The 14300-nt window shown below is 38.2% G+C and overlaps 1 protein-coding gene across 1 annotated transcript in view; it reads left to right on the forward strand.

The window, feature by feature from the left end:
• Window positions 1–14300, forward strand: part of LOC144978544 (low-density lipoprotein receptor-related protein 4-like) — a 157974-nt gene that overhangs the window by 470 nt on the left and 143204 nt on the right. The window lies entirely within an intron of this gene.

Here is a 14300-nt window from a genome sequence, read left to right on the forward strand (position 1 = left end):
TATTATGGTGAAATTATTGTCGCCGCTTTTTCTTGTTCTTGGTTCAGCTCATCCCATCTTACTCTTACTATCTACTTGCTACTGGATTATAGTTATAGAATCTGAGTCTGAGACAGCCTCAGACAGTGAAGGGGCAAAAATGTGGACATAATGATTGATAAACTCATACTCATTCTAGACATTTTAAACATGAATTTCATGGTAATATTATATATTACTTAGGTATGACACATATTCAGCAATACATTTAAGTGCCTATCAATAATAATGCGAGGAAAAGTGAAGATCACGATGAGTATGAGTATGTGAAAGTAGAGTGAGAGTGAGAGATTACTCGAGTGAGAAAAAAAAGAGAGGAGAGAAGGGGAGGAAGAGGGAGAGAGAAGTGTGCATCGACTTTGACTAGAAAAGCTGACTCTGATACTGATACCAAATACTTTAAAAATTAGCCTATATGTATGATTACTACACTACAGTAGTCAGTAGTAGTAGTAGTGGTAGTTATTGTTGTTGTTGTTGTTAATTGTAAAGCAGTATGAGATGCTTATGAAGGATCACTGTCTGTTATTGTTACAACATGACAATGGTTTTTCATTATTGTTAGTGCATGGTTTTATATGTGCAGTATATGTATCCGACGAGTAGGAGTAGAAGATGTTGAGATGAGATGAATGTAAGTGAAATTGAATGCGCTATTTGCATTGGAAGAAAATATGTTTCTCAAGAAAAGTCGGATTTAGGTCTTGTAGTAGGAGTAGGGTTGTTGTATAGATAGTATGCGCTTGGCTAAGAAGCTCACAACATTGCCATCCGGAAGTATAACGGACCAACACACAAAACTATGTGTAACCTTAAACGTGTATAGTCTGGTTGATACAGTTTAGTGAGAAGTACTCATGAACGCGGATGGCAAAAAACAATAACAAAGACCAGAATGACGTCATCTTCGTTCTATCTATGCAATACTCATTTACACACATGTGATGGGGAGATTGAGTTTGAGCATGAATATAAGAATACATTTTCATTGAACACAATGGATATATTAGTCCCTGGATATTTAAGTGTGATTTACTTTCTTACCATACCCCGCATGCCAGAAAAGGATCAATTTTGTCCTTCTACTACTACAGCAGCCACACAAAGTTCACACATTCATTTAGCTTCTGAGTGTATGTTTAGTTCGATCCAGCTATGAGCAGCGCAAGATTTAACTTGAGCTTGTATTTAGAATGTATTGCGCAATATCATTTAATGTTCTCAAAGGTCTTTACAAGAGGTCCCTAGCCAACAGCAACACTTTACGTGTAGGATGACGCCGGTTCAGTGATATTTACAATTTTTTGGACAGAGACAACGCTTTAAAGGTTAGGTACTCATTTTCCTCCTGAGTATGGTGAGAGAATGTGAGTAAAGAGCCTTTTCAAAGGACTCGACCATGCGCCTCTCTGGACTCAGACCCAGAACGTTCCGATCCGAAGTAAATGTCATACCACTGGACCTCATACTCATAGCCGCACAAGTTTAGTTATTGGAAAGGACTCTTTATAATCACATTCTCTCACCATATTTACTCAGTTTAATCAGATGTGAAATGAGAGTTGGCTGATGATAACATTGTCTCTGGCAAAAAACATACAAAACAGCAAAAAGCAAAAGAATTGGTTAAATATCAGCCTACAAGTTTAATATGTGGTCTTATTCATATTATATTATCTCGAGTGGCTATGCTGTCTTGTGTTGTGACACTCACCTTCAGATCGGAAGGTTCAGGGTTCGAGTCCCAGTCTGAGTGGTGCATCGTTTAGTCCTTGGTAAAGGCTCTTTACTCATATTATCTCGCTGTACTCAAGTGTAAAATGAGTACCATGGCTGTTCGCATTGTCTCTGTCTGAGAAAAATTGTACAATAACAGTTGTGGTGTCCTGTCCTACATGTTAAGTGTTACTGTTTGCTAGGGACTCCTTGTAAAGCGCTTTGAGCATGTTTAGTGGATATATTGCTCTATATAAATGCTCCGTTATTTTTTTTTTTTCTGTGTTAACTATTGCTGTGGGCTTCAGATCATTGGTAAAGTTAAAGACATTTAGTGAATTTTGTTCTCAATCAAAAAAAAAAAAAATTAGATACCTTCCATGACTCAATGCGATTTAGTTTTATTTCACATTGTAAGGTATACTTGTTTACACCTGCATAGGTTTCGTCATTGTAATTTATGTGCTCTATTCAAAGGCAGATCTCTATTATTATATATGTTTTATTAACACTCTGAAGTGGGTTATCAATTGCCCTCATTAGATGGGGTGGACAGTACTCACATCCAATCCAAAGGATGGCAAGCAATTGCTATTGTTCAATTGACGCTATAGTAACTAGGATAAACTCCGTCTCCATGGGCCTAACTTCTTTATGGGGTGGATAGACAATAGAGGACATTATGAGTGGCTTAGGGTGTATTTACAAGGGACATATTGTCTCACATACAAATCTGATTTTTAAATTTTTTCTTTTTTGTCAAGTTATGCACTAGGTACTTTGTATGACATGGATGTTGTCAAAGATGGTACTTCACTTTATGTTTTAACTGGGAAGACTAAGTCACTCATAGTGCCATTAGTATTAGAGATAAGCTGGTGATAATCCCACACCAAGAGAGCAGTAACAGCTATGTGGTCTAGTGGTATGACACTCACTTTTGGATCGGGAGGTCCTTAGTTCGAGCATGACTCTGCGCATAGTTAAGTCCTTGGAAAAGGCTCTTTACTCACGACATTCTCTCACCGTATTCAGGTGTAACATGAGTACCTGGCCGTTAACATCGTTGTCTCTGTCGGAAAAAAATTGTATTATCGACTAACAGGCGTCATGTCTCGTTCTACATGTTGTATGTTGCTGTTGGTTAGGGGCCTCTTGTAAAGCGCTTTGAGCACATTAAGTGGATATTGCGCTATATAAAAGCTCAAGTTTTTTATGTGACTTTGGCTTCATTGAAGCCCAGGTTGCGTTATTGTCATTGATCTCTTGATGGAAAGGTTATGTTCAGGTATCTGCTTAAAGCCCCTTCTATTCTGTAACAGATTTAAACTGCATCTAAACTTGAAAAATCTGATCATTTAAATCTGTGCTTCAGTTTTGCTCCCATATTGAGTTTAAAGTCATGTGCTCAGTTCTGAAGTAAAATCCCGCACAGCTTTTTTGAAAATTAAATTTTTAAAGATAAAAAGTAATCTGTTATAATAAGACCCATGTAGCTGGGGTTAAGCCTGTTGTTGGTGGTGTTAAAATTGACATTAACAATTGCTCGTCATCTGGGATGTTAGTCTATCGCAAAGTGCTCTCTGCCATATCCAGCAGTCCCAGCTACCTAATCACTGTTGGGTGGACAGGGAGGTCAGGAAAAAAAAATGTCGACAGCACCAGGGATTTGATATTGAAGAACCGTTGTTTATCTTTTATATTTAAGATTATAACATTTTTTACTTAAAGACATTTTGATTTGCTTCAGTGTATCTATACCGAGGTTGCCAATTTTCCATATATTTACGGAATTCAGTATGTTATAAATCCTCAGTATATTTTCAAATCACCTGCTAAATAGGGGGGGAAAAAGGTAAATACATAATGTCATTTTACTGGAGTTCAGCACTCAGAAAGGGTCTGTCAATATGTGTTTGCTTAAAAGTTTGATTCAGTAAATTTTTGCCTCCTGAATTGACAACCCTGGCATACATCAACAGAGAAAGACTGTCCAGTGAATCAAATGCATCGCAATATATTTGGGCAAACAATAAACTGTTGTAATCATTCCTTTTTGACTAATTATATTAAATTAACGGTTTTAATTCTTTTTTTTTTCTTTTATCCGAGTTTGAAAGAATAAAATCTTATCTATTCCTACTTTTTAAGGACCGTTTCACTTCGGTAAAGTATTCCACAATAATCTTCATATACGATAAAAGCAAAGAGCGTTAGTGTACCTGATTAAAAATATTATTATTATGATAGTTTTTATTCAGAAGTTGAAAAGACGTTTCTTGCTTATTTTAGCATTTTTCCTCGCGCCCTATTTATTGCATCCATGGAACTGATTAACCCCCCCCCCCCAATCTCTTTCCCAAGAGCTCTCCTTCCCCCATCATCCTTTACTTTACCACTCACCCAACCAGATGAAATGAGTGGTATTCATTTCAAGGGTATTGTCTTACCCCGGGTTTATTGTTTGTTTTAGGTACTATCGTAAAAACACAACCACACCCGACACGACTACGTGAGTTCTGATGGGTAATTCCGAGGGCAGGGGATGTTTTTTTTTATTTTTTTTTTTTTAGATTGGGAATTTTTGCTCTCGTGTGATGTTTTACCCTTGCCATTTGATATTGGTTTGCGCCTATTATTTTATGATGGTGTGGTGGACTAGAAAGGAATTTCTTTTTTTTTATTTTGAACAGTGTTTGGGATAGATTTTGTGCATCGCATTTTAAAACAAATCAAAGATAAGACTGAAGATTCCTTATGTAGATGAAACATTCCAAGCCATCAACAGCTCTCAGGGTTTAAACTCTCCCATCTTCTTCTTTCTTCTTCTTCTTCTTCTTCTTCTTCTTCTTCTTCTTCTTCTTCTTCTTCTTCTTCTTCTTCTTCTTCTTCTTCTTCTTCTTCTTCTTCTTCTTCTTCTCTTCTTCTTCTTCTTCTTCTTCTTCTTCTTCTTCTTCTTCTTCTTCTTCTTCTTCTTCTTCTTCGTCTTCTTTTGCTCTATTATTATTACTATTATTATTTTTATTATTACTACTACTATTACTACTACAACAACAACAACAACGACTACTACTACTACTACTACTACTACTGCTACTACTACGACTACTACTACTACTACGACTACTACGACTACTACTATTACTACTACTACTACTACTACTACTGCTACTACTACGACTACTACTACTACTACTACGACTACTACTATTACTACTATTACTTCTACTACTACTACTACTACTACTACTACTACTACTACTACTACTACTACTACTACTACTACTACTACTACTACTACTACTACTACTACCACTACTACTACTACATTACTTCAGCCGCAACCATATTGGGTTCCATATTAAACCGTCATACTTCCCGCCCTGTCTTCCGAGTCTTGAATATAACATGCTATATAATAGTGAATATCACACCACAGGCTTTTGAAATCAGATGAGATATTGTGTGCCATTTTTGTTCCCAGCCTCTTTGCTCTCCTGGGAGATAATCTATCCCTCGTAATATGACTACAAGATGTCTCCTATCGGCGTTATAGTGCTGATGTAGCTAATGATAAACACCGCTGTTTTCTACATTACTATAATACCTCAACGAGAACTTCCACTTGGTTTTATTTTTACCATAGAAAACTGTCGTAGCATGCCAAAATATGTTTCCCAACTTTGGCCAGGAAACTGTGATATCAAATATTATATCTATCTACGATAATAACAACCCAAAACATATTTTTAAAAAGAGGAAGAAGAAGAAGAAGAAGAAACAAAAGCTAAAATCTGACTTTTCTGTCTTTCTTTCTTTCTTTATTTTTTATTTAGGACAAGTTCTTGGCAATTTTGTAATTTGATTCGATCGATTTTTAATGTTACAGTTTTTTTTTAGTTTGTTTTTGTGTGTGGCTATTATCAATAATATAATTTTATTCATAATTGTATATGTTACCAGATGTGGACATCATAATAACATGCATGGTATAGATAGTATGCAGATGACGTCACTCAGGCCTTTGTTATTGTTTTTGCCATCCGCGTTTGTGAGTTGTTCTCACTAAACTGTATTAACCAGACTATAAAAGTTCATGGTTACACAGAGTTTGTGTGTTGGTCCGTTATACTTCCGGATGGCAATGTTGTGAACTCCTTGGCCAAGCGCATTCGATCTATAGAACTTGAATAAAGTAAGGAAGCCGTCGAGATTTTATCCGACCTCCATGTCCACCGCCGTTCAATTGAATTGGTAAGAATTGGCAGAGTATAATGTACTTTGCGATAGAATATTTAATTCAGAAAAGTGAGTGGAGCAGGCACTTATGTTGGTAACAACAAGATATGAAGTGAGTAGAAAAGTGCCAGAAGACAATAGAGAATAACAATTTTTTTCGCGGCGGTGGTGGGGTTTGAACTTGCGACCTTATTGGTACGACAACTCCGCCTGGCAAGTGAGAGCGTGGCTCTACCGTGTGAGCTATCCACGAACACAAAAATATTCGTTTCAAACCCAAAGTCATTTCTAGATCCCTCTCTCACCCACTTCTTGAGATCGCCGATTCGTTCACCACCATCGCGAAGTAATTTTGACCAGCAGTTAAGCTTAATAGCCAATATTCTCATCACAAACATATAACATAGAAACGATTGAGACATTGAGTATGCTCCGGTGTATGGGGTGAATTTTTAATTCAGAAAAAAAAAAAAAAAATTTATTCTCTATTGTCTTCTGGCACTTTTCTACTCACTTCATATCTTGTTGTTACCAACATAAGTGCCTGCTCCACTCACTTTTCTGAATTAAAAATTCACCCCATACACCGGAGCATACTCAATGTCTCAATCGTTTCTATGTTATATGTTTGTGATGAGAATATTGGCTATTAAGCTTAACTGCTGGTCAAAATTACTTCGCGATGGTGGTGAACGAATCGGCGATCTCAAGAAGTGGGTGAGAGAGGGATCTAGAAATGACTTTGGGTTTGAAACGAATATTTTTGTGTTCGTGGATAGCTCACACGGTAGAGCCACGCTCTCACTTGCCAGGCGGAGTTGTCGTACCAATAAGGTCGCAGGTTCAAACCCCACCACCGCTGCGAAAAAATTTTTTATTCTCTATTGTCTTGTGGCACTTTTCTACTCACTTCATATCTTGTTTGCGATAGAATAGCGTCCTATCCAAAAGATGGGAAGTAATCGCTACTGTCCGTTTAGGGGTATTAGAAAACGGGATTAACTGCTCCATCCATGGGTTTTACGGCTCCGAAAGACTACTTAACCGCCCCCCCCCCCCCCCCCCCCCCGTCCCAACAAGAAAAAAAAAATAACTTGCATTTCATACATTGTAATACAAACGCGCGCGCCCGTGTGTGTGTGTGTGTGTGTGTGTGTGTGTGTGTGTGTGTGTGTGTGTGTGTGGTCCATGACTTTATGCCTTGCTTGGTTGGTGTGGACCTATCAAAGACCTATTATGTTTATTTAATATTATGTCCACGGTTCATATAAAGCCATAGCGTAGCCATCGTTATAACGCCAACGGTGGCTCCGGCCAGAGTCAGTCTCGTACATAGATAATACAGTAATCTGTGGTCTCGTGTTGTGTACCCACTACCTGTGTATGGACAGCCATTTTCTGATCTAACTTAACATACTATTTTAAAACCGTTTTTGGCCAGAAATCTTTTAAATCAAATCTCTATAGAGTTGACGTCATTCGGGTCTTTGTTATTGTTTTTTTTTGCCATCCACGTTTATGAGTAATTCTCACTTAATTTGTATTATCCTGACTATAAAAGTTAAAGGTTACATGATATAGTTTTGTGTGTTAGTCCGTTATACTTCCGGATGGCAATGTTGTGAGCTTCTTAGCCAAGCGCATACTATCTATAGATTATGACGACACTCAGCTTGTAAATGGATCTCTAAACCTGAGACTTCAAAGAATTCTCATGTTTGATACTTTTTATAGGGTCAAGGTAGTTCCAATTATAAAAAAGATGACAATAAAAAAAATAAAATTCCCTTTATTCACCCCATTGGGGGAATTTACCTCAAGAGTCTATTCCGAGGGAAGACTGGAATAACCCAGGCGTAAGTCGCAATGCAGCAGTACAGCGCCGCAAATTGAACTAAGGCGATGTGACGTGTTCAGGGCCACACAACGTAGCGGATATTCGAACTCATTACCTTTCGGGTACGAAGCAAAGACCGGACCGCTGAATCACGTTGTCCTAGCTATAATATTGATATTTGAAGTAACAGTTTTCTGGCCAAAGTAATTTAATTATAACAAAATGATTTTTTTTTTTCAATATTTTGACAAAATATGCCGAGTACCGTTTCCTCGATTACACGGTTTCCTCGAACTCATCTGAATGTTCCAATTTTTTTTTTCTTTATTATTTTTTGTACGCGATTTCCTCGAACTGCGGTTTTTACAAACTTTTGTTGTTGCTTTTTTGCATGTCTCGATTAGTTCGAGACTTGCTTGTTTACTTATCCGAACCAGCGACCACCTGAGCTCTAACCCTTCCGTCTTGTGCCATGACGTAGAAGTTAGCGATTAGTTCGAGAAAACCGTGCTCGAGTGTATGTATACCGTGTGTGTTTGATGTCTCTAATGTCTTCCCGTGTTGTTCCGATCCTTTATTATAGTTATATTATGTAGCATGTATTCCCTACCTTTTGAGATGCCAGCCATTATTACCCACACGCTATCACTATCCTTACAACTTTGATGGTCCCTATAATTTCTGCAATGCTGGCTTTTTATCACCTTTATCCAGCGTCTACTCATAGTACTCTATATATAATGTCCTAGCCTTTATCCTATACCGTACTTGGTACTTGCAAAGACTGAGAGATGCCTATGTAAATTGCTTGTGACAGGAGCTTTTTTCTTTTCTTTTCTTTTTTTTTTAATGGTCGCTCACTCTGTGGGTCTATGTAATGTTATTCAACCAATGAACTGTGCGGCTATGTGGTCTTATGGTATGGCACTCGCTTTTGGATCGAAGGTCCTGGGTTCAAGCCTCACTCGACGCATCGCTGAGTCCTTGGAAAAAGGCTCTTTATTCACATTCTCTCACCGTACTCAGGTGTAAATCGACCTGGCCGTTAACAGCGCTGTCTCTGTCAGAAACAATAAATTGTAATATCGCTTGACAGGCGTCAAGTCCCGTCCTACATGGTATGTGTCGCTGTGGGCCAGAAGCCCCTTGTAAATCACTTTGAGCACGATTAGTGGATATTGCGCTATATAAAAGCTCGGTTTAAAAACCATTTTTTTTTGTAACTTTGGAAAGGCGTGTAGTCTTTATGAATTGGACCGGAAAAACTCGTTCTTCAAATATCGATCGATTTAAATGACCCTTATCTTTGTTTTTGTTTTATTTTGTTTTGTTTTGTTATTTAGATTTTTCTTCCTTTCCCGACACTGTTAATCCTTATTTTATGTCATGGAATATTCTCCGACCAATCAGAGCACTGAGCACTTTACGCCACGGCCTACTTACAGAATTAATATCTCACATGATACCGTAACGATAACTAACCCCATCCCGGCCCATCCTCTACTCTACCTGCTTATCGTAATATTATATCCACATGGATTACTTAATCAAAGCCGTGATTAATTAATGAGATACACACTAATTATATTAATGTCTGGTATAGACACACATATGCTGAACTTTGATGAATTTTATTTTATTATTTTTTGTTGTTGTTGTTGTCGGTTTACGGTGCAACACAGAGGTGCGATTTTTACATCGTGTTCAATGGAATGTAGATTTTTACGTGTTCTCTCTCTCTCTCTCTCTCTCTCTCTCTCTCTCTCTCTCTCTCTCTCTCTCTCTCCCCCTATTTCACTCCCTCTATAGCCTCCTCTCCCTCTCTCTCTCCCTGTTTCACTCCCACCCTCGGACTCCTCTCTTTATAGCCCCCCCCCCCTCTCTCTCTCTCTCTCTCTCTCTCTCCCCCTCTCTCTCTCTCTCCCTGTTTCACTCCCACTCTCGGACTCCTCTCTTTATAGCTCTCTCTCTCTCTCTCTCTCTCTCTCTCTCTCTCTCACTCTCTCTCTATCTCTCTATCTATCTATCTATCTATCTATCTATCTATCTATCTATCTATCTATCTATCTATCTATCTATCTATCTATCTATCTATCTATCTATCTATCTATCCATCTTTCTATCCCTATCTTCATTTTACAATAATATAGGCTACACCATTTGATGGAAATCACGCTTCTATCTATGGCTTGACATCCGCCGATCGAAGTAAACTGGGCGGGGAAGAAGGCAGTAAATTGTTGAATGAGAGGATGGAAATCGGATGTCTGTCTGTCTGTCTGTCTCGGAGCTCCTTTCAAAGTCCTGAATTATGTTGACTTGTTGCATTTTTAAAAATTATTATTATTTTTCTTTTATTTATTATTTTTATTGCTAATGGTTTATTACCACTTTACTCTTGTCGCGCCATCAGTTTTTTTTTTCTTTTCAAAACTCAGATTTAACTTTTAAAAATACTATAACTATAACAATTCTATTGAGTGACTTTGTATTCGGTATTTATTCACTCCTTTATTTGTTTATTTATTAAATGTATGGATTTATTTTTTCATCCATTCATTTATCTATCCATTCGTGCATCCATTTATTTATTTATTTATTTATTCAGTCATGCATCTATCTACATTTATTTATTTATTTATTTTATGGTCACCGACTTCGATTTCATGATGTTGTCGGCTTCTTGTCTTGCTTAATTAATGCGTTGACGTATCGTGGTGTCTGGATTGTGCAGTTGAGAGGGTTGGTGGAGGAGAGGTCCCTAAAACTACATAAATAAAATTTAAAAAATAAAAGTTCCTTTATTCATCCCATAGGGGAAATTTTTTTTCTCGAGGATCTATTCCAAAGAAAGACTGGTACAACCCAGGCGTCAGCCGCAAATTGAGCCTGGGCGAGGTGACTTGCCCAAGGCCACACAGCGCAGCGTTGGGTGATCGAACTCGGTACCTTCCGGGTACGAAGCAAAAATCATACCGCTGAGCCACACTGCCCCCTAAAGAGCCTCCAACTCAATGGAATGTCTACGGGGCCCCGATTTTAACTGATACTATCGCATAACAGGCGTCATGACATGTCTCGTCTTACATGTTAAGTGTTGCTGTTGGCTAGGGACCCCCTTGTAAAGCGCTTTGAGCACGTTTAGTGGGTATTTCACTTTTAATTAACATTTTAAAAAAAGAAGAAAAAAGAATTTAGCTCAACGCGCTTTAAAAGGGGTCCCTCTGGTCAACAGTAACATTTAGCATGTAGGACGGGACATGACGCCTGTTAGGCGATATTACAATTATTCAGGTAAATAACTCATTTTACACCTGGGTTACGTGAGAAAATGTGAGTAAAGAGCCTTTTCCAAGGACTCAAACTATGCGCTCGCTAAGCGAGGCTCGAACCCAGGACCTTCCGATCCGAATGCGAGTGTCATACCACAAGACCACATAGCCACATAATGAATGCTCATGCTCACGTCTTGTTTGCCAATGCCTCCAAGCTCTCCACGAGGAACATTCCCGTATTTACATAACCAGGGATTACTTATTCAGGAATTTCAGACTGAACGTAACATCAAAGCGCGATTTTTCTTCTTCTTTCTCTCAGCTTAATATACACGCTAATTGCCCTTGTCGTGCCTCTTTCACAATGTCTTGCTCGGCGTTACTTATTATTCCTATCCATTCTTCAGCATATTCGCGTCTTTATGTCAAGAATATTTAGTTGGAGGGAGGGGAGCGACTGATAACCCAAATTGTTATAATGGTGCTCATTGTTGTAATGGAAATCCTCTCAAACCAACGCAGAACATTGTCCTTTACAACAATGTTCGATAATTAAAACAGGCCCATAACAGGATTCAAAAGTTTGATGTCAGGTCCGCCGAGCAACGAGCAGCTTGGTTCTTAACGAAGAAAATCAGTACTTTTTGTTCCTTATGCTGGCTAGAACTTTTTCACATGTCATGTAATCAGAATGTATAAAAGTCAAAACATGGTCAGATTTATAATGTTTTTCTCCTCTGGATACACTTTTATGCTCGTCGGAGAAGTACTTCATAAGGGGTCCGCCATTCTCCTGATAGTTTAGAACCAGTTACTAAGTTACCATGCGTCATTACGAAGGAAGTGACGTCACGACTGTTGAAGGCTATTGTGTTCAGTTATCATATCTTCAAGTATAGATGCTGTGCGCTTGGCTAAGAGACACACAACATTGCCACCCGGAAATATAGCGGACCAACGCACAAAACTATGTGTAGCCTTGAACGTTTATAGTATACTTTATACAGTTTCGTGAGGATTACTTATGAACGCGGATGGCAAAAACAACAACAAACAATAACAAAGACCTGAGTGACGTCAACTTCGTTCTATCTATATCGGGTAAGAGATTTTTTTAAAACGGAAGAAAGAAGAGAGAGTAGAAGAGGAAGGAGTAAACCTTTCAACAAGGAAACGGAGAATCAATTAGCGCTTTTATTTAACAAAGAAAGAGGGGAAAAGAAATAAATATATAAAGAGACAAAAAGAGGATTTGGGGGATTGTGGATTTTTTTTGCCTCTGATCCGAAACACGATAAGATAATGTGTTAATCCTTTGATGCTATCCTTTCCTCTTTCTTAGGGTTCCACATCGATTGGGCGAATTATGCTCAACATGGGTTTTTAGCGCGCGAGCCGGGGGGGGGGGGTCTCCTCTTTACTCACGCGGTGTTGGGTTTTATGTCAAATGATTATGATATGTGATATCAACATGGTGGTTGTTTGAGTGTGTGTGTGTGTGAGAGAGAGAGAGAGAGAGAGAGAGAGAGAGAGAGAGAGAGAGAGAGAGAGAGAGAGAGAGGGAGAGAGAGAATCGGAGGGGTCCATCCGAGCCATGTCTCTCTGTGTAATTCTCTCTCTCTCTCTGTCCTGAAAATGGGTTCTAAGAAGCTAAACTTTCCTTTTCGACAAGCGTTTTTGAGTCAAAGAGACCTATGCAGTCCTGTAGCTGGAGCCAAAAATTCGAATTTCTACGAATTTTTCGTAGTACTAGGCAGGTCTGCTTCTTATCTCCCCTTTTCACCCTATTTATCTATGTTGTAGTTGTGGTAATAGTATATATCTATATCTTGTTTCATACACTACTTCCATTCGTCTTGGGTGGCGTTGCCTCTCTCCTTCCCGACTTTTGTCTGTCGTAATCGTAAATTCTTTGAAGGCGGGATTCAATTATTTTATTCCAACCTTACAAGGAGGGTGAGATGGCCATGTGGTTAAGACATATATATCTCACTCTTCATTTATGCCTAAAATATTATACCCTGAACCTTTGAATTCTCGTCGGTAATGGGTTAATGATGGTGGGAAATAGAACACGCCGCCGAAGGCAACGGAAAATATTTATTTTACAACTCACGATTGTTATGTTAAAAGTAAGCCCCCGTACAGAAATATATCACTTTTGAATCTTGAGTCTGACTCTATGAGTTAAAGCGGAAAATGTTTCTTTTATTCCTGATTGTGATTTTACAAGTAAGCTTGTACTTGTACATAAAGAGACAAAACCCTTTTTTCAATCACAAATCCGAGTCTATGATTTGAATGAAATTTGTATCTCGTCGGTAAAGGGTTAATGATGGAGGGAAATAGAACACGGCAAGGCGGAAAATGTTTCTTATTCTTTTATTCATGATTGTTATTTTAAAAGTCACCTCCCGTACATAGACAAAACACTTTCTTTCTTTTTTTTTATGCCAGAATTATTTTAAAATTATTATTATTTTTATTTTTATTTTTTTTTTTTAATTTCACGACTTTCATTGATCAATAGATAAGAACTACCCGTTCATTGTCAATACGTTATAAAAACAACATTCTTGACCTTTAACTCGTGACTTCCAAGTGCCAGATTAAAGACTTTTTCACCAGTTGCGGTTTCTAAAATAAATGTAGTTGTTTTTTATTTAATTAAAATTTTTTTTTTTACGAAGACTCAACTTTATGCCCAAATTCATTTTTTAAACATCGTTTTATCAACAATTTGATCGGATCCACCCAATTCCGACCGACACTGACACTAAGTAATGTGCATGTTATTATAATAATTATTATTATTACTTATGCAAATTTGACTAGAGATCAAAAGAAAATTATATAAAGTTGAAATTAAAACCTGGTCTTTGCATCAAGCACTTCACGGACGTATTCCAGTTTTAGACAGGAGTTGTTATGCAGTAAGATAATAATCATAGTACAGTGGAATTCGTATAAAGTCAACACCATGCGCTGCAAGATTTGTCTGCAATAATTGCAGCTGACCCCCATAGCAGCGTAACAGACCACAGATCTCCATAGCAGTGTAACAGACTACAGACCCCCCCCCCCCCCCCCCACCATAGCAGAGTAACAAACTATAGACCCCCCCCCCTCCCCCCCTAGCAATGTAACAGACTACAGAACCCCCATAAAAGTGTAACAGACTACAGACCCCATAG

The sequence above is a fragment of the Berghia stephanieae genome, chromosome 8, assembly GCF_034508935.2.
Source record: "Berghia stephanieae isolate SIO BIC M18660-M18661 chromosome 8, UCSD_Bste_1.3, whole genome shotgun sequence".
Lineage (NCBI taxonomy): Eukaryota > Metazoa > Mollusca > Gastropoda > Nudibranchia > Aeolidiidae > Berghia > Berghia stephanieae.